The sequence below is a fragment of the Equus przewalskii genome, chromosome 18 (genome assembly GCF_037783145.1).
Source record: "Equus przewalskii isolate Varuska chromosome 18, EquPr2, whole genome shotgun sequence".
Lineage (NCBI taxonomy): Eukaryota > Metazoa > Chordata > Mammalia > Perissodactyla > Equidae > Equus > Equus przewalskii.
In genome coordinates this window covers 57,608,839-57,633,156 of record NC_091848.1, presented here as the reverse complement: position 1 = coordinate 57,633,156, position 24,318 = coordinate 57,608,839, and the positions used below count along the sequence as shown (strand labels likewise).

At 38.9% G+C, this 24,318-nt stretch overlaps 2 long non-coding RNA genes across 9 annotated transcripts in view; one reads left to right on the top strand and one right to left on the bottom strand.

Annotated features, from left to right (window-relative positions):
• The first annotated feature begins 637 nt into the window (after positions 1 to 637).
• The window catches only part of LOC139076933 (uncharacterized), a 62,615-nt gene continuing 38,934 nt past the window's right edge, over positions 638 to 24,318 (top strand). Inside the window, exons 1-5 of one of the 2 annotated variants that reach the window (XR_011529011.1) lie at positions 638 to 837; positions 2,012 to 2,129; positions 13,973 to 14,088; positions 17,441 to 17,596; positions 23,948 to 24,210. This is a non-coding gene — a long non-coding RNA (uncharacterized lncRNA). Of the gene's footprint in view, positions 838 to 2,011; positions 2,130 to 13,972; positions 14,089 to 16,312; positions 17,597 to 23,947; positions 24,211 to 24,318 lie in introns of those variants that run through there. The other variant, XR_011529012.1, reaches the window with a different exon arrangement.
• LOC103551414 (uncharacterized) overlaps positions 925 to 24,318 on the bottom strand; it is a 327,409-nt gene continuing 304,015 nt past the window's right edge. For all 7 annotated transcript variants that reach the window (XR_011529001.1, XR_011528997.1, XR_011528999.1 and 4 more), the window contains one exon: positions 925 to 2,097. This is a non-coding gene — a long non-coding RNA (uncharacterized lncRNA). The remainder of the gene's footprint in view (positions 2,098 to 24,318) is intronic.

Sequence of the window (24,318 nt, the reverse complement as noted above, 5' to 3'; positions counted from 1 at the left end):
TGCTTCGGTTAGTGGTTGAGCTAGGATGTGAACACAATTCTATCCAAGTTTCAAGTCCACGCTGTTCCTTGCCTTGGTCATTCCAGACAATACATTTTCATTTACACCTCCTTGTGCTTGAATACGTTGCCAATGTACATATCTAAAAGTACAAGCAAGTTTTAACAGTCAAATATAATGGTAAATGAACTAGAATAATCAGTTATATGCGTGTTGAGTAATACTGCATCCTGTACTATGTTGACAAATGCCTCCCTTTTTGCGGTACTATGGTGAGACAGTGTCTTGCCAAGTGTTCCAAATTCAATAGGTTGTGGATTTTAATAAACATTCCCTTTAGGCAAATAAGCAGCACAATATTTTTTTTAATGGATCATTAAAGACAACATTCTGGTGTCAAAGAGCTTTCAGAATTCAAAAGTTTGATTGGTCATCACTTGCTTACGATCATGAACAAATTACCAACCAGTAATAAGTATACCAGCTCCAACAATTTTATTAACTTCAAATGATACCACCTGCATTAAAACTGTTAGAGAACTAACAGACCTCCTTTCAATAGATACTTGGACAACTGGTTGTTACATTTCCAAATTTATGTTTTTGAAAAAAATCATTCTGCTTTTATTTTTGCAAGCAACTCTTTTTCTATAAATAGCTGTGAATACAGGCCTTCTGGAATTCAGAGAACTACACCGTTTACAAAAGCGAGATACCTCTATGAAATGCAAGAGTCTAATTTTATGGACTTCCAACTTTTTTCTGAGGAAGTTGTGAGAAGAGAGGAGAAACTGGCTGTATCCTGAGGGATATGTCCATAATGGTGAATAAATGAAGGTAAGCATGGTGTTTCCATCCTATTAAGGAGGTAAAAATTGTGAGTTAGATTGACCTTCAATTTGGAATAACTATATAAATAAGCAATCAAAGAAGAAAACTGTAATTTTATTTGATATAGCTTCTCCAGTTTTATTTCATGCATTCATTCATTTATTAATGTTATTTACTCAATAAACAACCAACAATTATCAACAACTGACAATTTCCCAGGATAGAGTGCAAGGGAATTTTTTGCTTTTGTGGAAAAGGGACAGAAAAGAGATGTGTACAATGTGTGGGACACTTAGGAAGAATGAAGTAGCATCCTGTAAGGGGACCTTCCATCCAGTATGGTTATAAGAATCTATCCTCTCCATTTTTTTAAGGATTCATTGTGGCACATAATAAATACTTAGAAAGCATCCAAATAATTTAAATATGTGTAAAGCAAAAAGTGAAAGTCTCTTCTGATTCGTTTACCCAACTCTGACAATTTTTACTAAGTGTATATCCATTGAGACTTTTCTTATGCTTATATACAAATACATATTCGTAAAGATGTTACAAAATGACATCACGGTATATGTATTTTCCTGCTTCATTTCTATTACAATGTTATGGTCCTCTTCCTCTATCAGTGCATTTAAATCCACCTCATTTTTTTTAAACAGATGCAGAGTATTCTATGATATAAATACATCACAATTAATATAACCATTGCCTTATTCATGGATATTTATAGTGTTTTTATTTTTCCCCTTATTGGTAGGAACTTCCGGTTCCTATCAATATAGTAATCATCATGAGCTTGTAAATTCCCTTCTCCCAAATCAACACTGAAGAAATTGTAGAGGGAAACTTGGACTCAACTTAAAAATGTGAGACAATCTAGGGGGGATGAGGGCTGCTTTGAATAATGTGGAGGAAGCTGCGGTCGTGTGAGGTAAAAGGCAGCTCTTGTAAGTGTAGGAGTCTGTGTTACTGAGAAGTAGTTGATAGTTTCTTTCATCTTTTCCCCACTGTTGCCTTGTAACAGTGACTGTTTGCCCCTTTTCTGCAGACACCTGAGCAATGGTCTGGATTCCTGCAGTATCCAGAGAGCAGCTCAGAAACCTTGAGAGGTGAATGGCTGGATCAACTGGTGGACGCTGATTAACCTTTGACATTGACTCCTCCATTTCTCCCTTTTAAGGCCACAGGGCAGATGAATTTTCATCTCTTGAGACTTCCTCCTCCATATGCTGTTTCTCCCCGGAGGCTTAAAAATGAAGGCCTGACCTAAAGAGTTGTTTGGTGAGACGACAGAAAATGTGAGTGATTAGTTGTGGGATGCTCCACCTTCAGAAGAGCCTTAAGGTTCCTCTTCTCTCCTCTTGAATTACAGAGCTAACACACATTGGGGAATGACTTTCTGCTTTACCCAGTACACACTGACAGAGAGAGGAACTGATATTCTCAGGGAGAATAGGTCACAGGCCAAAATAATAGGATATCTGAAGAGGACAGCTATCATAAAGGAAAACGCCCAACTGAAAAATATAAACCAAAAAAAGCAGGTGTATAAGAACAGATGGACCACAAGTTGAAGGGTATTAACTATACTAAAATGGATAAGGGAAGACATTAAAAATATGGAACAAGAACAAAAAAAATCACAAAAAAATAACCAAATGGAAATAGTAGCTTTGAAAATATAGTAGTTAATAAGAACACAATAATCGAGATAAATAATGGAATAACATGCACCTAAAGAATGTATTAGTGAGTTGGAGGATCAGTCTGGGGAAACTTCTGAGATTACAGCAGGGAACAATGAAGAAATTGTAAATTAAAAAGAAAACTTAAGAGATTATGGTGGATAGATAGAAGGACTGATATCCAGATAATAGGCAATTAGAAGGAGAGAAAAAAAAATGAAGCTGTATGAATATTTTCTAAAAGAAATGATAAACAAATTTAGGGGCCAGAGAGAAGAAAAAACTAACACTTAGGCAAATATTAGTGAAATCTAAAAAAAAGAAGACAACAAAGTTTTGAAACCCTCTAGAGCCCACGAGTGGATCATCTACAGAGAAATAAGAGTCAGACTGACAGCAGACTTCTGTACAATAACACTGAATGTGAGAAGACAATGGAGCAATACTTGAAAATATCAGAGGAAAAGAATTTTCAGCTTATGGTTTTATATTTATAAAAATTTTTATTCAAATGTAAATGTCTAAAATAAATGTTTTAGCACACAATACCTGAAAAATTTGCCACAGAATGACTCACATTGAAAACTATTTGGAAAGAAGTTCTCAAATAGGAAGAAAAATAAATATTAGAGGAGATCGGGTATTAGGTAGTCATAAGTATTGGAAGAGTTTGTAGTTATTTTAAAAATGGTTAAGGCAAAACAAAAGTAAATGAAGAAGAATTTCTATAATAATTCAATTAATATTCTAGATAACGTCCGCAACATGTGGGTAGGTGGAGCATGAAAGGTCATGAAAGCACAAGAAATTCAAGTCGGGGGAGACATACGACTGCTATTTCAAGCCACAGTTTAAAAAGCAAGAAAGAAGAATGTAAAAGCATGAAATACACAAAAGGTGGAGCAAATTGAAACAGAAAAAGAAGAGAGTAAAGTCCAAAAATGTCAGCAATCACAGCAAATTTAAATGAATTAAACTCACCACTTAAAACAGATTGTCAGATGGAATAAAGAAATGTCAAGACTGAAAGTAAAGGTGTTTAAAAATGAGATATAACAGGCAAATACTAATTATAGGGAAGATAGAGTAGCTATAGCATTATCAGACATATAGACTTTAAGGCAAAAGGCAGCCAATTCATTGAACAGAGATCATATGGTTATGAGGTGTATATATTTACTAGGTTAAATTCACACTTGTGAATTAAATTACAAAGCAAATGCTACACATCTGCTAGCAGTTCAATTAGAACCATTTGTGGTAGAAAATGGATGGGCCAGATTCATTCATTATCATGCTTACTGATCTGCATTTGCTGGAAGATGGAGCAATTATTTTCATTTTCTTCATGTGGCTGCCAGGGCTATGATTTCTTTCTGTATTCAGTCAGCAACGCCAGGTACCTAGTAATACGATGAGACAGCACTCTTCCGACATATAGGCCCCTTTCTTTATCAACATCACACTTCATGACCAAGTTTAAAGCAGCCTCATGAGTGCCACAGGATTCCATGCCCAGAAAGGATGGTCAACAGAACACCTTTGGAAACACCACTTTTCACTATCAATGGTAATCAGCTGAGCATGAGGAAGCCAGTAGGTCTTCTTCTTCTTTTTTTTTTTTCTTTGAGGAAGATTAGCCCTGAACTAACATCTGCCGCAAATCCTCCTCTTTTTTGCTGAGGAAGACTGGCCCTGAGCTAATATCTGTGATCTGTGCCTGTCTTCCTCTACTTTATATGTGGGACAATGCCACAGCATGGCTTAACAAGCGGTGTGTGGGTCTGCACCCAGAATCCAAACCAGTGAACCCTGGGCTGCCGAAGTGGAATGTGAGAACTTAACTGCTGATCCACCAGGCTGGTCCCGCCTGTAGCTCTTCTTGAAGGAGGAGGAAGTAATAGTAGCCATCTCCTGCTCAAAGTCCACAGCAACATAGCACAGCTTCTCTTCAGAGTCATTCAGTTCCATTCTCAGCTATGGTAGTGAACCTAGAACCTCTCCTGCTTGAAGTAGTCTGTCAAGTCACAGCCAGCCAAGTCCAGGCATGGGATGGCATGCGGCAGGGCATGACAGTTGTATATGGACACTACATTAGTGACACTACCCCCAGAGTCCATAACAATACGGTGGTATGACCAAAGTACTCAGGGACAGTACAGCCTGTAAAGCAATGTACACAGAGGTTCCACTGAAGGTCTCAAACACAACCTGTGGCATCTTTACTTTGTTGGCCATGGAGTTTAATGGAGCCTCAGTAAGGTTTGTTGTCGAAGGTAGATGCCAGGTTTTCTCTGTGCTGCTTGGTTGGTGATGATGTCCTCAATGGGCTACTTCAGGGCCAGAATTCACCTCGTGCTTTTAGCCTTATCACCCATGATGCTACTCTTTAGTCTCACGTCTTCCATAGTATCTTGGGCATCCAACAAAAGAGGGAAACACGGTTCCTGCATCTGTACTGAGATAACCATGAGCTTACAGACTTTCTCATGAAGTTCCTGACAGTAAGGGGTGCAGCCTCATCACCACAGCTGAGAGAGATACTGTGTATGAGTCAAGAAGAAGCTAAGCTATCCTGAAGAGGGGCGGTCATATCCAGAAAAATCATGTCTGCCAGCATCAGAGCCATCATTGTTGCTGAGTGTAGAGATTCCTTTCTCCATCTTGAGCCACCTGAGCCCATTACTGCATTGGCTGAGGAAAAGCTGGGCAGAGAGCACGTGAGAGCAGGAGAATCTCAGATTGAATTTTACTCATTGTGATTTTGAAATATTTCAAGCAAACACTGGATTGTTGCATTGAAAAAATATTACTGCTGGAAACAATAAATGTCCTATACTTTAGAGCTAACAAGCTTATGTGTAATTGTTGTGTCTTCCCCCAGTTATATTATAATATCCTGGACACGTGCTTAAAATGTATTTGTTAATTTACTGATAAATTGTCTTCATCATAGAGAATAATCATTTTACACATTGGTAGGCTATTTAAATGTGTCGTTAAATACTTTCTTTCCAAATTAATTATTAACATATGTTGATTTAAAAATGCACATAATATCACAAGAAAATTTTCAAACCATTCATGCTTCCACTGATGATTTGGTGCTAGATGGGTTTTAAGTAATTAATTACAAAAGGATTTGGTTCTGACAAGTATCATGGTGTTAAGCAATTAACACAAACATTAGCATATGTGGATTTTAGAAATCTGCCAAATAGCAAAGCTGTTGAAATAAATTAGATGGTTTTTTTGGTTTTCATTTTCTGCTTTAAACGACAAATATCTACAGTTAACACAATTAGAGAATAGCCTTTAATTTTAAGCTATCAACAAGATGTATTCGCTGAGAAAGCGACTGTATATGTAGGTGTGCCTTTATTTTATGAGGCTGGAATCCAGTCATGAAAATAAGCTCTGGTCTAGGTGCCCAGTGTCTGAAGAAATCAGATCACCAGATCTAAAGGAAAGTTAAAACATGCATGGCCCCTCGTTCCTCCCTTTCTCTTTGTTTAAATTTCTTAGGTATTTGTGTTTAAAGGAGCACTCCCAGTGTATTTGTTAAGGGCAAAAGCTTATATTTTCTTAGTCTAGTGAAAGACAAACACAAGAAAGAAATGAAGGGAGAAATGGCTAAAAGGGAAATCAGGAAATCTGCTCAGATATTCTGTGACCGCATCCTCACGTCTACATCTATGATGGCCTGAGCCACCTGGTTCGCCATGGTCTTCTAACTGCCTCTCCACATCTCTTCATGCCACCTCTACGAGCGGCCAAGATGCTATTTTAAAAAGATGAGTCAGATCCTATTTCTTACCCATTTAAATCCCTCCAGTGGCTTCCTCATGTCCAGAGAATAAAAGCCCAACACCATACCGTGGCCTATGAGACCTGACACAGTCCTGTCTCCCATCCCCCACCCCGCCTAGCTGTTCTGCCTCACTGAGAGCCACACCCCCACCATGCTCCAGCTATAAGGTCTCCTGGCACAGGACAAACCAAGTTTTCCTGCCTTAAGGCTTCCCAGCTGTTCCTCCCTCTGCTAAGACAACTCTATTTCTAGGTCTTTGCATGGCTGGCTTCCTTTAGGCTTTCACATCTGTTTAAATGTCGCATGCACAGAACTTTCCTGATCACATAAGATAATGCATCTTCTGTTCCATCTCTCTCTATTCCTTCACTCAGCTTTGGTTCTTCATAGCAAAAATCACTTCCAAAATTCTCTTGTTTGTGTATTTATTTTCTTCAGCCCCTCCTCTACTAACATGTAGGCTCTGTGAGGGCTGAGACTGGAACCATGCTGAGTGCATAGCAGTGGCTCCAGGATGTTGATTGACCGCATGGATTGGGAATACGTCTGAGGATGATTTAAAAGGCTGGCACAGTGTTCAAGTTTAGGCCTCTGAATGAGATTTCTCAGAGCAATATATCCTTATCTTCTTTTTTTGTGGTTTTAGAGTATTTGGAGGATGCGAATACCATCTGTCTTGTTTGATTATGCTTACAATCCCGTCTTCAAAGAGCGGTGTTGGAATAGCATCCATAGTTGGTTAATCAGATGCTAAGTCACATGCATCCTCACAGATCACACTTTCAGGGAATCCATGGGAGAACTTTGTGGCAGAGTGAGTAGAAATCACTTAAATTTACCTTTACACATTCTAATATGGTTCATTGACTTAGATGTCAATGATATGACATTGTAGTTGTTCATTTCTGAGAGCTGAAGAAAATAAAATACAATTTATCCAATACTACTAGGTTCTAGCTACTACACTAGGTAGTAAGTGATGTACAGGGATAAAAAAGAACCGAATCCCGCTCTATAAAATCCTACACTGGGATGTATGACACTTAAATAAATGACCATGAGATAAGGCCGACCACAGGAAATATTGTTGTAGAAGAATAAAAATTTATTAATTTAACTTATGAGATTTGGAAAGGCCTCATGCAGAAGGTAGAATTGATTAAGTCCTTGAAGAATGATATGACCTTGACAGAAGGGAGCTGGGGGACATGAACCCAGCTAAGGACAGAACCCAGTTGAATGTTTCATTTAAAAGAGGGTTGAGAGACAGAGGTCAGCAGAGGAGCTGAAGAAGAATAGTTCAAACAGACAAGAAACAGACAAGCTCAGGGTCACAAGGGCCAAGAAGAGAAAATTAAAGGGTGGGGTTGTAGATTCAAACACTGCAGTTGTATCAATAGAGGCTGAAAAATGAGAAGGATGCTTTTGCCAATAAACCAGAAGTGTGTCATCACACTAGCCAAAGGGTAGGGGCCCACGTAAGTGTGGAGGACTGATACAGAGGCGGTGAATTAGAAGAGAATGCAGACCTGGCTTGTAAAATGTTTACAGTACAGGGAAGGAAAGCAGTGGAAGAATAACCTGAGAGAAAAATAAAGTAGAGGGATTGTCTTGGCTCTTATTATTTTTAGGATAAAGAAGATTTGAGCATGTGTAGAGGTCTGGGGGAAGTAGCTGAAGGAAGAGTTTGGACATGAGGGATGACCGGTGGCACAAGAGGACAGGAGAGACAGCAGGAGTGACGCACAGGAACTGACAAAGGAGTCGCCTTGCAAAGAAAGAGAGAATTTCTATTCTGAGGCAGGAGGATGAGAAGAATAGGAAAGCAAAATATAAGTCATGATAGACTAGGCCTTTTTGTTCTATTGTGGTAAAATTCACATAACATAAAATTCATTGTTTTAACCACTTTAAAGTGTACAATTCAGTAGCTTTTAGTACATTCATAATGTTGTAAAGTATCTTATTCCAGAACATTTTCATCATCCTAAAAGGAAACCCTGTGCCCATGAAGCAGTCATTCCCCTAAACTTCCTTTACCCTGGAAGCCATTGACCTGCTTTCTATCTCCATGGATTTACCTATTCTGGACATTTCATGCAAATAGAGTCATACAACATGTGGTGTTTGTGTCTGGCTTCTTTCAGTTGGCATAATGTAGTCAAAGTTCATCCACATTGTGGCACGCATAAGCCTCTTGTTCCTTTATACGGCTGTATAATGTTCCATTGTATGGATACACCACATTGTATTTGTGCATTTGCCAGTTGATGAATATTTGGGTTGTTTCCACTTCTTGGCTATGATAAAAAATTCTGCTATGAACATTCACATACAAGTTCTTGTTTGAACACTTTTTTTCGGTTCTTTTGGATTCCACCCAGGTGTAATTGCTGGGTCATACAGTAATTCCACATTTAGCTTTTCAAGGATATGTCAAACTGTTTTCCACAGTGGCTGGATCAGTATACATTCCCATTACCAAAGTATAGGAGTTCCAATTTCTCGTCATTCTCATGAACAGTTGTTATTCTCCATTTTATTACTACATTATTATTATTATAATTGTTATTACCTTCTTAGAGGGTGTGAAGTAATCTCTCTTTGCAATTTTGATTTGCATTTCCCCAATGATAATGATGTTGAGCATCTTTTCATGTCCTGATTTGTCATTTATATATCTTATTTGGAAAAATGTTTATTCAAGTCTGTCTTCCCATTTTTAATTGGATCATTTGTCTTTTTGTTGTTGAGTTGTAAGAATTATTTATATATTATGGATACTAGACTCTTGTCAGATATATGATTTGCAAATATTTCCTCCTGTGAGTTGTTTTTTCACTTTATTGACTGTGTCCTTTAATGCACAAGTTTTTAATTTTGATAAAGTACAATTTATTTTTTATTATATCATTTCATCTTTTGGTGTCATATCTAAGAATCCATGGCCAAATCCAAGGTGATTAAGATTTACCCAATGTTTTCTTCTAAGAGTTTTATGGGTTTAGTTCTTACATTTAAGTCTTTGATCCGTTTGGAGTTAATTTTTGTATATGAGATGAGGTAAGGTTTCAGCACTATTCTTTCGCATGTGGTCATTCTGTTGTTACAGCACCATACATTGAAAAGACTATTCTTTCCTCATTGAATGGTCTTGGCACCCTTGTTGACAATTAATTGACCATAGATGTGTGAGTTGATTTCTGGACTCTCATCTCTGTTCCCTTGGTCTATGCATCTATCCCTGCCAATACCACACTGTTTTGATTTCTGCAGCTCTGTAGCAAGTTTTGAAATCAAGATGTGTGAGACCTCCAAATTTGTTCTTTTTTAAGATTTATTTTGGCTGTTTGGGGTGCTTTGAAATTCAATATGAATTTTAGAATCAGCTTTTTCATCTAAAAAGGAATTGAAATTTTGATGGGGATTGCATAAAATCTATAGATCAATTTGAGGAGTATTGCTATCTTAACAATATTCAGTCTTTCAATCCATAAAAACAGGATATCTTTCCATTTATTTAGAATTTCTTTCTTCCACCAATCATTCCATTACCCAGCTTTTTCTGCCAAGCTTTTCAGTTTGTCTGTTACTGCCCTGTTATCTCTTGTCCCAAGTGGCAGCTGCTAATTTCTTTGCCTTTGAAAGGTTTTGATGAATGCTCCCCGAGTAGCCACCTTGGATTGGTCTGAGTTGGGCAAAATAAAGGCAAGCCCTTTGAGGGGGTCCTGCAGGGAGCCACCAGACAGGTCGAAACACACAGCCACAGTTCTTTGAGAATGAGTTCTGTTCTGCTCCCTCTGGTACTAGAAACCTGTACCAGCAATGTGACTTGTTGTCTCCAAGGCTGTCTCTGAGCTGAGGAGTAGGGAATGGGGACAGATAAGCTGAAGTGCCACAAAGCTCTCTTACTGAGACTCGGGTGATTTTTTTCTTGATTAAGCATTTGCCTGGTTGCTATAAACCCTTGATTAGTTTCCAGAGTTCTGATAATTGCTTCTGACAGTTCTTGCCAGCTATTCACTGCTTTTGCGAAGTGACAAGATTCTGGAGTTCCCTGCTCCACCATTTTCCCTGATATCACTCCGAGACTAGGTTTTTGACAAGGTAGAAACCTCCAGATTTCCGTGGCTCAATATCACAAAGGTTTATTTCTTGCTCCCGATTCATGTCCACGTGTGTAAGCTGGGGCTCTGCTCTACCTCTACCTGAAGACAGCATGACAGAAGAGCCAGAATCTGGAGCTGTGCCGAGAGCTACAGTGGAGGGAAAGGGAGTGTGTCAAATCATCTCTGACTCTTAAAGCTCCATGTGCAAGAGGCCCATTCACATTTCATCAGCCAAAGCAATTCACATGGCCATGCCTAACTTAAAGGGGTGGGCAAGGACACTTCTACCAGGTGAGCAGAAGGAGAGGGAACTGAATATCCGTGAACAGCATAAGTTGTGCAAGGAAACTTGAAGAGATTCCTATTAAGGTTACAGTTAAGAGTATTTATATTAAATAGACTTGAGCCTCACAGTCAAGTAAATGGTGAGGTAATTTGCTATGAGTACAGGAGGTGAAGACCATGTGGGCGCCCTGAGGCTATGTAAGCCATTTGGAACAGTTGTTACATGTAGGTAGTTCCATGCAGTGGTAATTTAACAATACAAGGAGCTGTTGAGCAGTGTGAAAGCCTGGCTGAAGTTAGCTACATATTCGTAATGCATCTAATACTTGTGGGATATTCTCCAATAACGCTTCATAGCTCAAGACAAACAAAATATATTTAGCATTATGGGGTGACCAACAACCTAGCATACCACAAAAATAGAAGTGAAGGCCGTGCCTGAATCTGGGTAATTGTGCTAATCTGAGATGCATTTTCTTTTCTGCTTACTGGCTCATATGACATTTTGGACAGTTCAACCTCATTTATTCTACTTGGAATAAATCCAAATGGAATGAAGTGAAACCTATGGGAGAAGACTTGCCTGTGGCTTGGCTGGCCGATCTGCCCACAAAATGCTATTGACAAGATATAATTATTGGCCTCCAGCAAGAATATTTAAAATATTTTTTTATCTTAAAAAATGGATATGTGACAGCTTCTATTGTTTCACCTTCAGAAGTTTATAAGAGATTTGGGAAACAAAAAGGAATGATAAAATAAAAGATTATTTGTGGATTGAAGAGAAAAACATGAGATTTAAAAACTGGTGATCAGGTACTCTCTACTTACACTGAAGCTGAGAAGAGCCAATTAGATCACATGGAACAGAGCTAACTACCCTTTTGGAACAGTGCATGAGGCAGCAGGGTCAAAGCTGAATCTGGACCCTAGAGAGGCTACCATACTGATTGACAGCTCTGGGAAAATTCTGAGAGGTTGATTGTTAAATGTGGGAGGAGCATTCTGGCCAGCTGATGGCAAAACCAAAATCAAGACCTAGAGAACATAGATAGACAGCTGCTTAACACCTCACTTTCAATGCTACCCCGATGTGATGTGCATGACATTAAGTGGGAGGAAAGTACACAGTGTCCTAGGCCGTACAGCCATCAGCCTTATCCACTTACTCACAAACCTCAGCCTCATCGCTTCTCCTGGGTAAAGCCATGAATAAGACAGAGGTGACTGAAAGAGTAACTGCCTTCAGAAAAGGCTTTTACAAGGCTCTATAGGAAGTTTCCAGTACCTCTAATAGAGGTGCTTGAAAGAGAAGTTGACAGCCATCTGTCTTGAAAGCTTTAGATTCCACTCCATAGATAGGCTGATTTTGTTAACTCAATAAGCCTTTGCTGGGGATAAGAACCATGTTAGTCACACACAGGGAATACACAGCCAATAACAAGTGGTCACCGTCCTTATGAACCTTAGAATATAGCAAGGGTTAAGGAGTAGTTGTAGACCTCCAAAGCTAGAAAGAATTTAATAAGGGCCACAAATGAGGCAGAAACAATGCCCAGGGGAGTTTCAGATAAAGCAGTGCTCCCATTAGTTGGATGGACGGGCAACATTTCACCACATTGAAAAGGTGTGTTATTCCAAGCAGAAGAAATAATGTGAACACAGATGAAGGCGTATGAGGTCTTTTCTGGAAATAGAGTGTACCAGTTTAGCTAGAGGAGAGCGTGCTACTGATCTATAGGAGATAAAATCGAGAATGTTCAAGGAGTTAGACCATGCAGAGCCCAGAATGCTAGGATGCAGAGAACACGCTTTATTTAGTTGACAATGGGAAGACACTCAAGGCTTTAGAACTCTTCCATGACATGATCAAAACTGTATGTAAGGAAGATATCACTCTAATTGTCATCTGGGGTAGCCTAGAGTGGGGACTGGAGGTCAAGGTAACCGATTAGGAAACTGTTTTCGTAGCCCTGGGTAAGATATCAGGACTTGAATGAGTATGGTGACAGAGGGGATGAAGGCAGCATCCAGATGTGAGTAGCAAGACCTGGCAGGTGATTGGGTGTCAGGGAAGGGGAGGAGCTAAATTTGACCTTCATGGTTTGAGGTGAGTAGCAGCCTTTAATGGTACCATTCACAAAAACAGAGGAATCAAAAGAATGAAGGACCAGGAGGGAAGAAAGACCAGCTGGTCTGCAACCTCAGACACATGGAGCAAATCATCTGGATTCTCTGGGTCTCCTTAAACCTATGTAAATTAAGGGAGTTGGGATTGTTAAATAATTGCTAACCATCCACACAGCTGTATGAGTTGATTTTTTGCGGAAGGAGGAAGAGTTCATTTTGAAGTATCTTGAGTTTGAGATACTTCTGGAGTATCCATCAGATACATCTAGCGCACAAATAAAACTCCGAGTTTGGAATTAGAAAATATGGCAATGTAGACCATTTAAGATGTATTCAAGACCATTCAGACCTTATTTTAACTTGTGTGAAATGTTGTGGAAAACTATCCTTTTGGCAGAAATTGTATACATCTGGGTTGTATCCAAAAGTGTATTTCTTTTGGGAAAAAAATGATGCAAATGTGTTATACTAAGTTTGAGTTAGAAGCAGGTGAAAAAGTATCTTTTACTATTGTTAAAGGATCCAAAATTCCTTTTGGTACTTTGCTTAGAGTGAGAGTTTAAAAGTTGAAACTTCACAGGTGTCAAGTTATCACTGAGGAATTTATTACTTATTAATAAAGTCATGGCTACCACTGAAAACAGTCTTGTACAGAAAGCAAGGTCATTTTCCTAAAACTGCTCAAGTGGAGCAATAGAAGCCCGACTTCTTTGAACTTTCCTGAGGTGAATGGATTGGCAGACAGGGAGGAGTGATGGAAGGAACATGAATAGGGAAACACGATAAAACTGAAAAGATAGATTCTTCTTTTCACTCCCTTCTATGTTTATTAATGAGGAAATTAGAGGCAACAATTTGAAATTGCTCAGTGTTTAGGTTCCAGACACAAGTAGAGAGAAGCCAAGAACTGTGAAAAATGAAGTTCTTTTTCACCATGGCACAGGTTCTTCAGCAGCTCATTTAATAGTCTTTTAGAAAATGGTATGAAACATGAGAAGCACCAGTCTAGCAGTTTTTTATTTTGTATTTGCATTTAGAAGTACAATTTGTTTGTACACATGTGTCTTTAGGTCAGTGTCTGAGAACATGGGTTTATTTTGAAAGCTTCCATTCTTTCACAGATGACACGATGGAGAGACCAGTCTCCTCTTGGAACTTCTACGTATGTCCACAGTTCACACAGCTCTGGGAGCGGGAAGAGTCCATCTGGATGGAGAGTCATGGAGAGTTTCACAAGGTCTGTTCATGTGTTAATCCAATGAGTTACAATGCCGTTCAGATCTTACTTCTACCTCTTGGTGGTAGACAGGCAGCCCCTAAGACAGCCTCTAAAACAGCCTTCAATGAGCCTCACCTCCAGGTATTCACGACCTTGCACCATCCCCTCTCCTTGACTACTATCCGCTAACTACTTTATCAAATAGAATATAGTACAAGTGATGAAAGATCAGGTTACAAAAAGACCATGACTTCAGTCTCGGGCACACAGCCACCCCCTCGAGCCCTCTCTCAAGGACGCCAGCTCCTATGCTGTGAGCTGTCCAAAGGAGAGGTCTATGTGGCAAAGAACTGATATCTCAGGCCAGCAGCCATGTGAGTGAGATTGGAAGTGGATCCTTCCCAGCGGAGCCCTGAAATGATGGCAGCCGCTGCCGACACCTCGACTGCAGCCTTGTGAGAGGCCTGAGCCAGCTCAGTCATGCCTGGAGCCCAGGTACACGGAAACTGTGATGCGGTAAATGTGTGTTGTTTTAAACCACTAAGTTTTGGGGTAATTTTTTATGCAGAAATAAAAACTAATACATTTTATTATTGCAAAAGACTGGTGAATTGACCAACAGTAAGCTACAAAAAGATTTCTGTAAAGTCAAATATACTTCTGGAAGACCATGTGGTTTATCTCCAGAAGAGCAAGGATTTCTAAAGGCTCTATCTTAAATAAGAAATAAGCTTAGTGATGTGAATGTTTTCCTTTATAAAGTAGACATTACTTCTTGTGATGCTCAGATCTGAGGAGGTCTGTTCTGGCTCCTGGAGAGACATGATTATTAGGAGTCTTGTAGGATCATTGGGAATAGTACACACTGTGCCATTTTGTCTTTCATTCCTCCCTGTTGTTTTAACCAACTGAGTCTAGAAACATGACACCATATACAGATTGCCGATACCATCTGTATTACTTGTGTGCACCTGAATTATCTTTGTTAATATTAATAAGGTGTTGTCCTACTAATTCAGTATATGATATACTAACCTAGCATGTTCCACTCAGCATGCCTCCTCTTCTTTGATACTGTAATCCTGGCCAAAGTCATCAGTTGGTAATGCTGAATATCCAAGGCTTTGTAAATTTCAGTTTTGTATTGGAAATTTTTTGGCATATTCATACTTGAATCCCTGCCTTAAAGTAGTTTTCTCCAAACTGCACACTATGTCTCTTCTGCAAAACTTGGAATTATCACAGCGATGGATCAAGAAGGCCACGTGACCCAGGCCTCACATTCATGAAGGCATGTGCAACTTAGACGTTTAGGTTATCTCCAAATGAAGTTATAAGTGACTTATATATGAGTTATATATATACACTCATCATTGAGTGTTGAACTTGTACAAATTACTGGGCTTCATTTTCTGGAGCATACTATGGATAAATATTTATAATAAATCTTACAATTTTCTTATGGGTATTGCAATTACATTGCATTGTATTTTTGGATTAGATTAGTTTACTAAATTTTTTAAAATATTCTGCAATTTGGGGAACATTGGTTGGTATTTTTAAATTTTTTAATTTATTGGAAGTCTCAAAAAATGAGAGTATCTTGGGCTATTTGATGTTTGGGCGTTTGTGGATAGATCACGACCAATTCCTAAGTGTGCTACAGCATGCTGCCTTTCCTCACTCTCCTCTGCCAGTTTCCATAAAGAAGATAGAGGATGACACTGACGGGAAAGGAAACAGAGTAGATAAGAGGGAGCTTGCTAAGTGTGGACACACCTTCAATACTCTTTTAAGAGCTGTCTAAGGTCGCTTCTTTATAAGATTTTCCTGTCTTCTTCAGGTAAAGCTTTTTGAAGTCCTCAGCATTTTCTTGATATCTCTATGCTCATCCTTCTTATGTTGCATTGTAATTTGGGGTGATTATATATTACTTCTCCACTCATCTCCTCATTCATCCCTACCCCACATCAGACTCTATACTCTACAAGGCAGAAAATGTGTCATCCTTGCTTATAGACCAGGTCCAGCCTAATCACAATGCCTGGCACAGAGTGGACACTCTAGACACCTCTGTTGAACAAAAGAAAAAAAGGAAAGAATAAAGAGAACTTTTCCTTCTTCCTTTTGTGTATCCATATGTCCAGAGCACTTCAGATTTTGTATACATTGATTTCATGTACCTACTAGGCAATCAATTTCATGGAAGACATACTGAGTGTCTAGTGTGTTCAGGCATTGTGATAGGCAACGTAAGTTACAGAAAGCCAGAAGATGAGTGCCCTACTCAAGAAGCTTGCCGTCTAATTAGCAACTTGGATACCCTAATTGAAAAACTAGGTTTCTACTGTCATTTAAGTACCTATGGTATGACCAAGCAAATACTTATGCTGTCCATTAGTGAAAGAGACCACTGCAACCCTTTTAACCAAAAAGTTGAAGTGAATTTTCCATATGTGCTGCTTGCATTTTCTCTTGGTACAAAGTTCCAGTCAACATACAAAACCTCTTTGAAGAAAAAAAAGAAATAAAATTTATGTAGAAATTTACTTAATCCTAAGTGATGGGAGACAAAAAAGTCTTTCACCTCTCTCAAACCACATAAAGGACTTTCAAAAGCATTTCAGCATTCCTGGGCTCCGTTCCCGCCACATATCCTACTAGCCAGACAAGGAAGTACCTCTTTCCCTATGTGAAGTCTCTTCTGTTGGACAATTAGTTCCACGTCTTGGGATCTCATTTCCTAAGGTCCTGCCAGTGACCTTCTCTTAAAAACCATTAATTCTTGTGAGACTCTGGCCAGGTGAAGTTTGGTCTGGCTTCTGGACAAGGGCGATCCTGAGCAGTCCTGTGAAGCCTGAAGCAGTATTGCACATCGCCCTGAAGTCGGAACATTTTTGGCCCTGCGATGACTGGCTCAGTAGGTAAAATAACTGGATGAAGCTTCACTGTGTAAGTCATAACTCTATAATCACAGTTGTGTATTTTTTTTACAAAAAGGATTTGGCTTTGGGGTGGCAGGCAGCAGTGGTGAGCCCTTCCAGGGAGTTCTTGTGACTCTTGCCAGGGTTATTTATACTCGATGAAATGGTTCCTTGAGCTCTGCCCAATGACTGCTTCCCCACCTATCCACCCAAGCCCCATCTAAAATCAAATCAAACCACACACACCTATGTCTCTGCCCTCTTTCCCTGAACAGTTGGAGTTTTATAAGGTTACCTTGGAACTCCTCTGGCCTTTCCTTTAGAGCAGATCAACACTTGTTGACTAAGACTGGTCCTTTGTTCCAGGGAAAAGAAAAGGTCAAGAGAAGTGAGGAGCATTTTCTTTTTGACTATCACCTAAGGATCTCTATTTTTCTTCGTTTCAGGTGTATTACCTTCCAATGTGTCTACCTGTCTAACAGAGGAAAATACACATTCTGAAAGATGTTCTCTGGCTAAGCACTGTGCTGCAGCTTTCTGCTCTTCGAGGTCGAATAGGAATTTAAAGGAAGAGAAAGGGACCAAGATGGGAAGCAATGATGGTAAGTGAAATAAAGGAAAAGTAAATACTAACTATGAGAAGAACCATGCAACTTTTGTTTTTGTAAGCTGACTAGAAGGTATCATTTCCTGACCATTCTGGGTATTTATGACAAAGCCACTGTTTCACACATGCTGACACTATATTCCATTTACTCGACCCGTTAGCTAACTGAGTATAATCCAGGCTGGTGAGAGGCACTGGAGGACAGGGCCAGTTCTTGTTCTCTCCTGAAATTTCCAAATCCATCTCAGTCTCCTCTGGCATTACCTGAGTGCTCTCTGCATAGGGGTGGTCTAGAGCGGGTCCTAGGCTAGCCCCAAGTGAGGCTCATGTATGCGGAGGGTCCCAGCGTTGGAGTGACCTCAGTGGTCTTGGCATCAGGCTGCTCTCCTCTTCATCTCTGTTTATTTTAGGCCTCAGTCCAGGCAGGGATCCTGGGGAAGCCTATTCACATGTCTTGCTGAAACTCTTGTGATGCTTAATTTCTAGAGCAGAAGCCCTTGCCTATTCTGTGACTTAGGGAGAAACTACTACTGTCACTTCTGCTGTTGTAAATGCCATCTATTCCATGCCAACTTTTAATGAATATGAATAATCTTCATGACCAAGATCAACAATCTCATCTGTTTTAACATTTTAGAAAACTGAGGCTCTAAGAAAACAAGTAACATGCCAAAATTGTTAACCAGCTAGCAAGAGGCAGAATCAAAATTTGAGCCCTAATCTCTCCATGCTGAAAATGGATGTCAGTATTTTTTTTTTACTCTAAAGTCATAAATTATTTGATATATGAATTATTAGCCATCAACAGAGTTTGGTTAACATAAACTCACTTGGAATTTTAAAATTCATCTTTTTTTATAACTTCAAATTTCTTTAAAAATATGTATTTTATATATGGTCAATTACAATTCAAGTCATCAAATGTTTTCTGAGAGCCGGGGGTGTGCCAGGTTGTGTTTTAAAGTTGGGGTTAGAGCAATGAACAAAACAAATTCAGTTCCTGCTCTCATGGTGTTAGATTGTTTATTTTTGTCTTTAGTGAGGGGAGACAGGACATAAAAAAATAAAAAATCTATGCACAGGTGATGATAAATTCAATGAAAAAAATGAAGCAAACTAAGGGGGATAGAGAATGAGAGGGATAGGGGAGGTCTGTGCTAATTTTGAATAGGTGGAAAGGACTACCTTTCTGACAAGGAGAAAAGAGACTTGAAAGAAATGATGGAAGGAGCCATGTGGCTTTCTACCAGAAGAGCATTCCAATGCAGAGAACCTGAGTGCAAACGTCTTAACGTGGAACCATGATGTGTTCCAAAAATTGCGAGGAAGCAAGTCCACCTGGAGCAGAGGGAGAGGAGAGACTGGAGGAGGATGTGATTAGGGCTGGCTTAGAGAGCCAGCAAGAGCCAGGTCCATGGTGGGCTTGGAAGGTCATGGTCACAACAAGGGATTTGGACTTCCTGCTAAGATTGGAAGCCAATAGTGTGGTTTGAACAGAGGGAAACACGATCTGACCTAGTTTTTAAAACGTCTCTCTCAGGTAGTCTGTGTCAAACCCAGCAGGGGAGCAGGTGCAGGGACATGGGAACCCACATGAATGAAATTGGTAGTATGCAGGTGACTAATGATGAAAGCTTGAACCAGGTGGGAGGAATTAAAGGGCAGCAATTTGCTGACGGGTTGAATGTGGTGCATAAGACAAAGAGAGGAGTCAAGGATGACTCTTAGATTTTTTCCTTTGGTAAGTAGAAGGATGGAGTGGCATTTATTGAGATAAGCAAGCTGTGGGAAGGGACAGATTTGGGGAACTGTATTAGGAGAAATCACAAGTTCTGTTTTAGATATGGTAAGTTTGAGATGTATATTAGCCATTCGAAGAGATCTGTCAAAGAGTCAGTGGGTATTAGAGTCTGGAGCTCAGGGAAGAAATCAGGAATGTAGATACAAACTTAGGAGACATTGATGTATTCAAAACTGTGAGACTGAAGGATGTCATCTAGGCGAAGATAGAGACTAAGTGAAGTAAAGAAGAGATAATGTTCAAAGACTGAGCCCTGAGGCGTTCAAGTCACAGTGGCCAGGAAGATGAGAAGGACCCAGCAAAGAAGACTCATTTCCAGCAAAGGAGCAGCAAGTAAAGGACAAAGAGGCAGAAGAGAGAGTGGTGACCCTGAAGCCCAGGGAAGGGAGTATATCAGGATTCAGGTAACAAACATCTGTGCCAACAGAGGATCTTAGGTCAAGTGCAGTAGGGACCGACACAGTTCCAGTGGATTGAGCAAGAGGGACATGCTTGATACAGTGTCTGTATTTTGAAGAGAATTATTTTTAATAACTAATCCATTCCAGAAAATTACTCACCTGACAGCTACACCCTAAAAATTATGTTCCCTCTAGTTATACATAAATATATAATCAGAAGTATGAACAAAAAGAACATAGTACTTCATATTGTACTTTCCAGAACTTGCCCCCAGTCAGGTGAAGACTTTCTGGTGAAGTAACTTTTGAAATACTGGAAGCAGTGGTGAGCCTTCGAAGAAGGAAGCCTTCTCTCATCTCCCAAGATGCACATCTCTCTCACGTACTGAGTGATACGCATGGTTGGAGACCCTTGACCTTTTCAAAGTATAGTAATTACAATACTCTTATGATAACCCTGGAAGATGACAGTACACACAAAAAAGAAACTTTGGCCCTTAAGTAGGCCCTTAGCCTTGAGATGTCACCTGACAACTTCCGTAAAGCAGAACATGCAGTGTCCAATGAGGTCCTCTTGTTTTCTTTACCTTGCCTTCACAGACCCATAAATACTCTTTCCTCCTTTCTTAAATTTTTCCTCCCGAAGTATTAGGAAATATTCCTGGATTATTATAGCACAGTTAGCCTTGAAAAACAGAAATAGTAAAGATTAAATTCTCTGGAGACAAATGAAAATGAAAATACCACATGCCAAAATCTTTGGGATCCAGCAAAAGCAGTTCTAAGAGGGAAGTTTATAGCAATTCAGGCCTACTTCAACAAACAAGAAAAGCCCCAAATAAACAATCTAACAGTGCACCCACAGGAACTGGAAAAAGAAGAACAAACAAAGCCCAAAATCAGCAGAAGGAAGGAAATAATAAAAATCATAGAAGAAATAAATGAAATAGTGACTAAAAAAATAGAAGAAATTAATGAAACCAAGAGCTGGCTCTTTTAAAAGATAAACAAAATTGACAAACCTTTAGCTAGACTCACCAAAAAAAAAAGAGAGAAAGCTCAAATAAATAAAATCAGAAATGAAAGAGGAGAAATCGCAATGGACACCTCAGAAATATAAAAGATTATAAAAGAATACTATGAAAAGCTATATGCCAACAAATTGGATAATCTAGAAGAAATGGATAAATTCTTAGAATCATACAATGTTCCAATACTGAATCAAGAAGAATTAGAGAATTTGAATAGACCAATCACCAGTAAGGAGATCGAAACAGCAGTCAAAAACCTCCCAAAAAATAAAAGTCCAGGTGCAGACTGCTTCCCTGGTGAATTCTACCAAATATTCAAAGAAGTCTTAATACCTATCCTTCTCAAACTCTTCCAAAAAATTGAAGAGGAGGGGAGTTCCTAACTCATTCTACGCAGCCAACATTATCCTGATACCAAAACCAGACAAGGACAACACACAAAAAAAGAAAATTGCAGGCCAATATCACTGATGAACATTAATCCAAAAATCCTCAACAAAACACTAGCTAATGGAATACAACAATACATTAAAAAGATCATACATCATGATCAAGTGGGATTTATTCCAGGGATGCAGGGATGGTTCAACATCTGCAAATCAATCAACGTGATACACCACATTAACAAAATGAAGAATAAAAATCACATGATCATCTTAATAGATGCAGAGAAAGCATTTGACAAGATACAACATCCATTTATGATAAAAACTAAATAAAATGGGTATAGAAGGAAAATACCTCAATATAATAAAGGCCGTATGTGAACAAACCCACAGCTATTACCATTCTCAATGGAGAAAAACTGAAAGCTCTCTGTCTAAGAACAGGAACCAGACAAGGATGCCCACTTTCACCATTCTTACACAACATAGTAATGGAAGTCCTAGCCAGGGCAATCAGGCAAGAAAAGAAATGAAAGGGATCCAAATTGGAAAAGAAGAAGTAAACTTATTTGCAAATAAGTGTCACTTATTTGCAGATGACATAATTTTATATAGAGAGAACCCTAAAGAATCCACTAAAAAACTTCTAGAAATAATAAGTGAATACAATCAAGTTGTAGGATACAAAGTCAACATACAGAAATCAGTTGTATTTCTATACACTAACAACGAAGTAGCAGAAAGAGAAATTAAGAATACAACCCCATTTACAATTGCAACAAAAAGAATAAAATACCTAGGAATAAACTTAACCAAAGAGGTGAAAGATCTGTACACCAAAAACTTTAAAACATCGTTGAAAGAAATTGAAGAAGACACAAAGAAATGGAAAGATATTCCGTGCTCTTGGATTAGAAGTTAAAATGTCCATACTTCCTAAAGCAATCTATAGATTCAATGAAATCCCTATCAAAGTTCCAACAACATTTTTCACAGAAATAGAACAAAGAAACCTAAAATTTATATGGAACAACAAAAGACCCCGAATAGCCAAAAGAATCCTGAGGAAAAAGAACGAAGCTGGAGGTATCACATTCCCTGATTTCAAAATATACCACAAAGCTAGAGTAACAAAAACAGCATGGTACTGGCACAAAAACAGACACACAGATCAATGAAACAGAATGAAGACCCCGGAAATAAACGGACACATCTATGGACAGCTAATTTTCAACAAGGGAGCAAAGAGCATACAATGGAGAAAGGAAAGTCTCTTTGATAAATGGTGTTGGGAAAACTGGACAGCCACATGCAAAAGAATGAAAGTAGACTATTATCTTACACCATTCACAAAATCAACTCAAAATGGATTAAAGGCTTAAATGTAAGACCTGAAACCATAAAAATTCTAGAAGAAAACATAGGCACTGTGCTCTTTGACATTGGTCTGAGCAGCATTTTTTCAAATACCATGTCTGACTGGGCAAGGAAAAGAATAGAAAAAATAAACAAATGGGACTACATCAAACGAAAAACTTCTGCACAGCAAAGGAAACCATCAACAAAACGTAAAGACAACCTAACAATTGGGAGAAGATATTTGCAAATCATATATCAGATAAGGGGTTGATATGGAAAATATACAAAGAACTCTTACATCTCAACAACAAAAAAACCAACAACCCAATTAAAAAATGGGCAAAAGATCTGAACAGAGATTTCTCCAAAGAAGATATAAGGATGGCCAACAAGCACATGAAAAGATGCTCAACATCATTAGCTATCAGGGAAATGCAAATCAAAACTACAATGAGATATCATCTCATTCCCGTCCCAATGGCTATAATTAACAAGACAGGAAACAACAAATGTTGGAGAGGATGTGGAGAGAAGGGAACCCTCATAAACTGCTGGTGGGAGTGCCAACTGGTGCAGCCACTGTGGAAAACAGTACGAACTTCCTCAGAAAATTAAGAATAGATCTACCATATCACCCAGCTATTCCACTGCTGGATATTTATCCAAACAACTTGAAAATACAAATGCATAAAGATACATGCACCCCTATGTTCATTGCAGCATTATTCACAATAGCTAAGACTTGGAAGCAACCTATATGCCCATCAAGGGACTAATGGATAAAGAAGATGTGGTATACATACACAATGGAATACTACTCAGCCATAAGAAATGATGAAATCCGGCCATGTGTGATAACATGGATGGACCTTGAGGGTATTATGCGAAGTGAAGTAAGTCAGAGGGAGAAAGTCAAATACCGTATGATCTCACTCATAAGTAGAAGATAAAAACAACAACAAACAAACACATAGCAACAGTGATTGGACTGGTTGTTACTAGAGGGGAAGAGAGGAGGGGGGAGGGTGAAAGGGGTGATTAGACACATGTCTGTGGTGACGGATTGTAATTAGCTTTTGGGTGGTGACTATGATCTAATCTACACAGAAATTGAAATATATTACGATGTACACCTGAAAGTTATACAATGTTATAATCCAATGTTACTGCAATAAATAATAATAATAATAATAATAATAATGAAAAATCAGCATCCTGATATTGATTCCTGAAAAAAAAAAAAAGATTAAATTCTGAAGAGGAAATAGTATGGACAGGAACACACAGAGTTTCCCTTAAAAATAAAATGAGGGGTGTGTGTTGGGTCTTCATCTTGCTTTCGGGTAATCCCAGATTTCTTCCTTCCAGTGTACAAAACAAAATAAAACAAAACAAAAGAAAGGGGCAGCGGGAAAAAGAAGGAGAGAGAAAAAGAAAACGCAGCAACGAAGCAAACAAATGTATAGTTACAGAAGACTGGGAACATTCCGGGCTATTTCCATTATCCGTACCTCTCCATCAGACCCAAGCTCTTTGAAAGGAACATAGGCAAGTCAATTTACTCCCAAACCAGTTTTTTTTTTTTCTCATTACTTGAAGGAATGAATTAAATGATGAAATTGCTACTAAAGTTTAAAATTCTCAAAGGTTCTTTTCATCTATTTTCTATACAGGAACTTTGGAGTCAGTCACGAATAGCACCACCAAGGTTCACAGCCAGGGTTTCACTAGCATCGAAT